This window comes from Apium graveolens, chromosome 9, assembly GCF_009905375.1.
Source record: "Apium graveolens cultivar Ventura chromosome 9, ASM990537v1, whole genome shotgun sequence".
In the NCBI taxonomy this organism is placed as follows: domain Eukaryota; kingdom Viridiplantae; phylum Streptophyta; class Magnoliopsida; order Apiales; family Apiaceae; genus Apium; species Apium graveolens.
The window spans coordinates 56,632,775-56,639,470 of NC_133655.1; the positions used below are offsets into that span (position 1 = coordinate 56,632,775).

A 6,696-nucleotide genomic window follows, 5' to 3' on the forward strand; every position below is an offset into this window, starting at 1 on the left:
GTAGACCGAATAAGCTGGATTGGTTTTTAGTTGTTTTCAGTTCGGCTTATTTACAAGTATGACTTATGTAAGGTAATAAATAAGAAACAAATATTTGGCCGATGGACTAGCCTTACTTAAAGGTTATTCTCCGGTAAGACTTAATTACTTTTGGGTTGTAATAATTATCACTTTGTGGTTTAATTTACTCTAGTAATGAATGGTTCATTTCCAAGATAATAACCTATAAGTGTGTGTGTGTGATAAGTGTGGGGTCGTAAAGTGTGATTATTTATATATTATGATGCGAGGTATGTAGTATATAGTGGTTAAGATGGCGTGGCCTCCGAGATTCCTGACCCCGCATTTTGGGGCGCCACAGCAGCGGTCACATCTCAAAATGAACTGATGAGCATCCTTAAACAAAGTCGGCCAGAAGAATCCTGTTTGAAGGTTACGGGGAGATGTCTTCTCTCCACCATAATGTCCACTATACACAGTAGAATGACAGTCGCGCAAGATTCCTTCCATCTCACTATACGGAATGCATCATCTGATAATCTGGTCAGATCCCTGTCTAAACAAGAACGACTCATCCCATCGATACCACTTCACCTCATTTAGAAACTTCTTCCTTTGAGCATAAGAGAGTTCTGGGGAAATAACATAACTCACCACACAGTTTACAATATCTGTAAACCATGGTTCTTCTTGCACCCCAAAAACTTGCTCATGAGGAAAATATTCGTTGATCAATGTCTTGTTCTGTGAGGCCTTGCCTTGATCTTCCAAGTATGATAGATGATCAGCTACCTGATTCTCTGTACATTTCTGATCCTTGATTTCTAGCTTGAATTCCTGAATTAAGAGAATCCATCAAATCAACCGAGGTTTTGAATCTTTCTTCGAGACCATATATCGAATAGCAACATGATTAGTGTAAACTGTCACCTTTGTCTCAAGCAAATAAGATCGAAATTTCTCAAAACCATAGATAATTGCCAGCAACTCCTTCTTTGTGGCAGTGCAATTCAGTTGAGCACCATTAAGGGTTTTACTAGCATAGTAAACCACATGGAAACTATTCTGCTTCCTCTGGCCAAGAAATGCTCCAACTACATAGTCACTAGCATCACATATCATCTCGAAAGGCTCATTCCAATCAGGTGCAGTAATAACAGGTGCAGTAATAACAGGTGCTGTAGTCAAACTCTTTTTCAAGCTTTCAAAAACAGCTAGACATTTTTCATCAAATTTGAAGGGAACATCCTTTTCCAGAATATTACACAAAGGCTTAGAGATTTTGGAGAAATCTTTGATGAATCGCCGATAAAAACCCGCATGACCAAGAAAACTGTGGACTCCTTTAACTGATATTGGCGGAGGAAGATTTTCAATGACCCCCGCCTTGGCCTTATCCACCTCAAGACCCTTTCTGAGATACCTTGTGCCCAAGAATGATATCCTGTTGCACCATGAAGTGACATTTTTCCCAATTGAGCACCATATTGGTCTCAACACATCTTTTCAGCACCAAACCAAGATTATGCAAGCATTCATCATAAGAAGTCCCGAACACAAAAAAGTCATCCATGAACACCTCCATATTAGTGCCAATCATATCTGAGAAAATGGCCATCATACATCTCTGAAAAGTAGCAGGCGCACCACAAAGTCCGAAAGACACTCGACGAAAAGCAAAAGTGCCAAATGGACAAGTAAATGTGGTATTCTCTTGATCTTCTTGAGCAATTCAAATATGATTATATCCCAAATATCAATCCAGAAGAAAATAGTACTCGTGGCCAGCCAATCTATCAAGCATCTGATCAATGAATGGAAGCGAAAAGTGATATTTCCTTATGGCTTTAATCGTCTTTCGATAATCCATGCATACTCTCCATCCTGTAATTGTCCGAGTAGGGATGAGCTCATTCATCTCATTAGCTACAACTGTAATGCCTCCTTTCTTAGGCACACACTGTACTGGGCTCACCCATGAACTGTCAGATATAGGATAAATGATTCCTGCATCTAGCCATTTAAGAATTTCCTTATTCACAACCTCCTTCATGATAGGATTTATCCTCCTTTGTTGCTCAAGAGCTGGCTTACTTCCTTCCTCAAGCAGAATTTTATGCATGCAATAAGAAGGGTTGATTCCCTTGATATCTGCTATAGTCCATCCAATTGCTGATTTAAAATCTCTCAGAATTCTCAAGAGCTTGTCTTCATCACTTCCTGAAAGGTCAGATGCAATAATAGCAGGCAAAGTAGATGCATCGCCTAAAAATACATATTTCAAGTGCTCAGGAAGTGGTATGAGCTCAAGTGTAGGAGCCTCTTTAATAGATGGCTTGAGACGCTTTGAAGAATTTTTCAGCTCTTCCAATCCAAGAGACTCGAATGGAAAGTCCAACTTCCTCTTCCATGGGAATGCCTTTAAATACTACATCAGCTCTTCCCCTTTTTTATCTTCACTATCAAAATCCCTCATTAAGGCTCTTTCTAAGGCGTCAGTCCTTAGCAAGTGATCAAGCTCTGAAGTCACTATGAAGTTGACCAACTCCACTTTAAAGCACTCTTCTTCATCAATAGGGAATTTCATTGCATTGAAGACATTGAACGTGACATCCTGGCCTTGAACTCTCATGATAAGTTCATCCTTTTGCACATCGATAAGAGTTTGACCCATAGCTAAGAATGGTCTTCCCAACATAATAGGAATCTTCTTATCTTCCTCAAAGTTTAGAATGATGATACCAACAGGGAAGATGAATTTATCCACCCTAACCAATAGATCCTCTACTACTCCTCGCAGATAGCTGATTGAACGATCAGTCAACTGCAAAGACATTTTCACAGGTTTTGGATCCGGTAGTCCAAGTTTCTTCAAGATGGACAAGGGCATCAGATTTCCAATGGACAACGACATATTTCCAATGGCACAAGGTATCGTGAAGCTTCTTGGATCTTTAAGCTTAGGAGGTAGTTTATGCTGTAGAACAACACTGCACTCTTCTGTTAGAGCAACATGATCTAACTCCTCAAGTAATAGCTTCCGAGATAGAATACCCTTTATGAACCTAGCATAGCTCGGCATCTGTTCTAGAGCTTCAGCAAAAGGCATGTTAATGTGCAACTTTTTGAAAATCTCCAAAAACTTGGCAAATTGCTTATCAAACTTCTGCTTTTAAAGTCTTTTAGGATATGACAGAGGTGGGTAGACCTGTTTATCCCCTGTATTACCCTTAGGATGATTGCTTTTAACGGCTTTCTTCTTCGGTTCCACCTCGGCATCCTTCTACACAACTTTTTTAACTACTATCTTATTTTCTCGTATTGGAAAAGGTGTAGATGCACCTGCATTCTGAACAAAATCTTCATCTTGCTGAATTTGGGTGGTCGTGACCTTTCCAAATCTCAATGTGATTGCCTTCAACTGCTCCTTGACTTCGCTCATGCCTGGATTAGCTTCTGTATCACTAGGAAGAGTTCCTGGTTGACGGTTCAATAAAGCATTCGCAATTTGACCTATTTGATTCTCCAGAGTCTTGATAGATCTGCTTGGCTTTTGCATATCATCCTCAACTCCTCCAATTCAGATTTTTCATTAGTAGATTGACTGGCACTTCCATGCGGTTGCTGTTGAAGTTGGAGTTGTTGTCTTGGTGCATACTGTTGTTGAAAACCAGGAAGGTTGAATTACTTTGCTCTAAACTGTTGATAAGGTTGTTGTACCGCATTCTGGTTATTGCTCCAACTGAAGTTAGGATGATTGTGGTTGTTAGGATGATAAGTGGCAGGAACTGGTTGCCGCGACTTCTGAAAGTTGCTCACAAACTAGGCTGACTCATTAGATATAGCACATTGCTCCGTCTTATGCGTATCTGCATAAAGCTCACATACACTAGTTATCTGATTAACTCCATAATTAGCCAAAAAAATCAACTTTCATCATTAACGCCTTTAGCTGAGCAGCTATAGCCGTAGCTGTATCCACCTCTAGAATTCCTGCTACCTTGCCTTGAGGTCGTCTCTGACTTGGGTTCTGATATTCACTAGCATCCATCAATTCAATTAGCTCATTAGCTTCATCATAACTCTTAGCCCATAAGGCTCTACCTGATGCTGCATCGAGCATGGGTTTGGACTGCGCAGCCAAACCATTATAAAAGCAATTGATGATCATCCAATCAGGCATGCCATGATGAGGACACTTCCTAAGCATCTCCTTGTAGCACTCCCAAGCCTCACACAAAGATTCTCCCGATTATTGTGCAAATTGGGTAAGAGCGATCCTGATGGCAGTTGTCTTCGCCATAGGGAAGAATTTAGTGAGAAACTTCTGAGCAAGACTCTCCCAAGTAGTGATAGAACCTGCTGGTAGAGAATGTAACAAGAACTTAGCTTTGTTCCTCAAAGAGAGTGGGAAAAGCCCGATTCACAGCATCTTCAGAAACATTGTTAAACTTGAAAGTGTCACAGATCTCGATGAAATCTCTAATGTGCATATTGGGATCTTCCGCTGGAGAACCCACAAACTGGACTAAATTCTGCAAAATTTGAATCGTGCTAGACTTGATTTCAAAGGTATTAGCCGTAATTTCTGGTCTGACAATGCTAGATTGAATGTCATTGATCTTCGGTTGAGAATAATCCATCAAAGCTTTCGGATTCGCTGTTGGTTCTCCAACTACAATAAAAACTTCTTCTTCAACTTTTTCAACTTCTTCAAAAACTCTTTCAACTTCGTCCAGTGTTTCCTTACGATATTGAGAACGCGTTCGCATACACGCTCTCTAGAGTACCTGAAACACAACAAAGTAAACAAGTAAAATATCCGAGTCAGTGAAATTTAAAAACCGCTAATGTTAAGCACATAAACTAAATTTAACACCGATAATCCCCGACAACGGCGCCAAAAACATGTTCGCACTAAAACACACGTGAAAATACACGCAAACTCATGTGATCACAAGTAGTATAAGATATTAGCCAAGTCCGTTCCCATAGGGACTGGTTTAGGTTAAGTTCATATTATGCACTTATGCAACAATGTATGATTATCGTTTAATGCTAAAACAAGTAACAATTTGAGTTTAACTTAACTAAGAGATTATACTTAATAACATTAACAAAGAGATATGATTGAATTACTTATATAAGAATAAATATGAGATTCTAACTTCATTAAATACTTCATTCAAAGTTATGTTCTTTAACCCTAGCATGTGATGGTGATGACAACTAATCAGATAACACGAAATTAGTATACACTAACTTTTGTTATACGTAAACCCTACTATCAAACATCCACAATTAAGGCTTAGTCCCTACATGTCTATAAAGATTGAAAACATAATGGTTTAAGAACAAGTTATCTATCGTGATTACATAGGGTGAATAAGATGGTTAAAATTACCTACGAATTATGCATGTCAATTCATACATAAAACTATGCTAACATGGGAAGTTCTAAACCTCTATATTCACTATCGCTTCAATAGAGATTAACAAACAATCTTAGATGTTAGCTACGCATCAAAAAAAATAAGCACAACCAAACTAGGAAATCATAAATCACCACACACAAAGGATTTAAAACAATTAACTACTGAAATCCATAGATAAATCCGCTAGAACCCCATGACAAGGATTAGTTCATTATTGAACTCATCGTTACCATGGGTTCCAATGAAAACATGATAATAAACAATATAAGAGTACCAGGGTTCAAAGACAAATTGAAAACAAGCATCTGAAGTATCAACTATATTGAAGAATACAAAAGTCTTCTTCTTCGTAGTCGTCTTGTGCTCTCTAGGTCTACTCAATGCTCTCCCTTGGCTCTTCCTTCCATTAAAAATGTCTTATTATTGGTTTATATAAGCTTCTGGATGACCTGGGCTCGCTAATTATTTAAAACAGACTCGAACTAAGATTTTGGGCCAGGCACCCCGCACAGCTGCCCCACTCTACCGCGCGGGCGCGTGCACATTCTGTCAAGCTGGCGCGGCCGCCCCGCTCTCTCGCGGGGGCGCGTCGTGCCTCTGAACTTTTCTTCCTTTTCTTGTTTTGGTTGTAACTTGAGTTCCGCTTGTCAGAATTTGATGATTCAACAGTCCACGCGAAGCTATCAAGATGCTCTTCAATAAGAACATGGCCTTGGCTTCCGATTCTGATCTATTTTCAGAATATTTCTTTGAAAGGCTCATTTATTCATCCAACTAATGTCTGCAATGCAAAGATACAAAAACACATCAAAAATACCAATAACTTGAGTCCAAAACACCAACTTAATCCTGTAATGAAGCGTTCCAAGTAGATATAAAATCCACTTATCAATAGTCTACTCATTGATCAAGAAAACTTGGATCAAAATATGATGAGGATGACACATTACATGCCTCTAGTTTAATCTATAATATTTGGTTAAAGGGATAATATTACGTTGTACATTATCACGAAAGGTTTAATCGAATCACCGATTTAATTACTAATACTTGGGTAGCAATGATGTCTTACTAGATGCCACTCATTGTTTATAATTTTAATATGAGATATTAAAATTATTGCCAACGTAATAATAACTTACATGGTCTTACACAAAGAAAGCTTGAAGGAGAAATAATATAAATTATAAATTTAAATTAAATAAGTTATTAATTAATTAAGTGTGACTTAATTAAATAATAAATTGGGATTTCGGATTAG

At 38.5% G+C, this 6,696-nt stretch overlaps 1 non-coding gene across 1 annotated transcript; it reads left to right on the top strand.

Annotated features, from left to right (window-relative positions):
* The first annotated feature begins 4,181 nt into the window (after positions 1 to 4,181).
* LOC141687758 (small nucleolar RNA R71) lies at positions 4,182 to 4,288 on the top strand. The gene has a single exon (XR_012561242.1). It is a non-coding gene; the product is annotated as a small nucleolar RNA R71 (small nucleolar RNA).
* Positions 4,289 to 6,696: the final 2,408 nt, after the last annotated feature.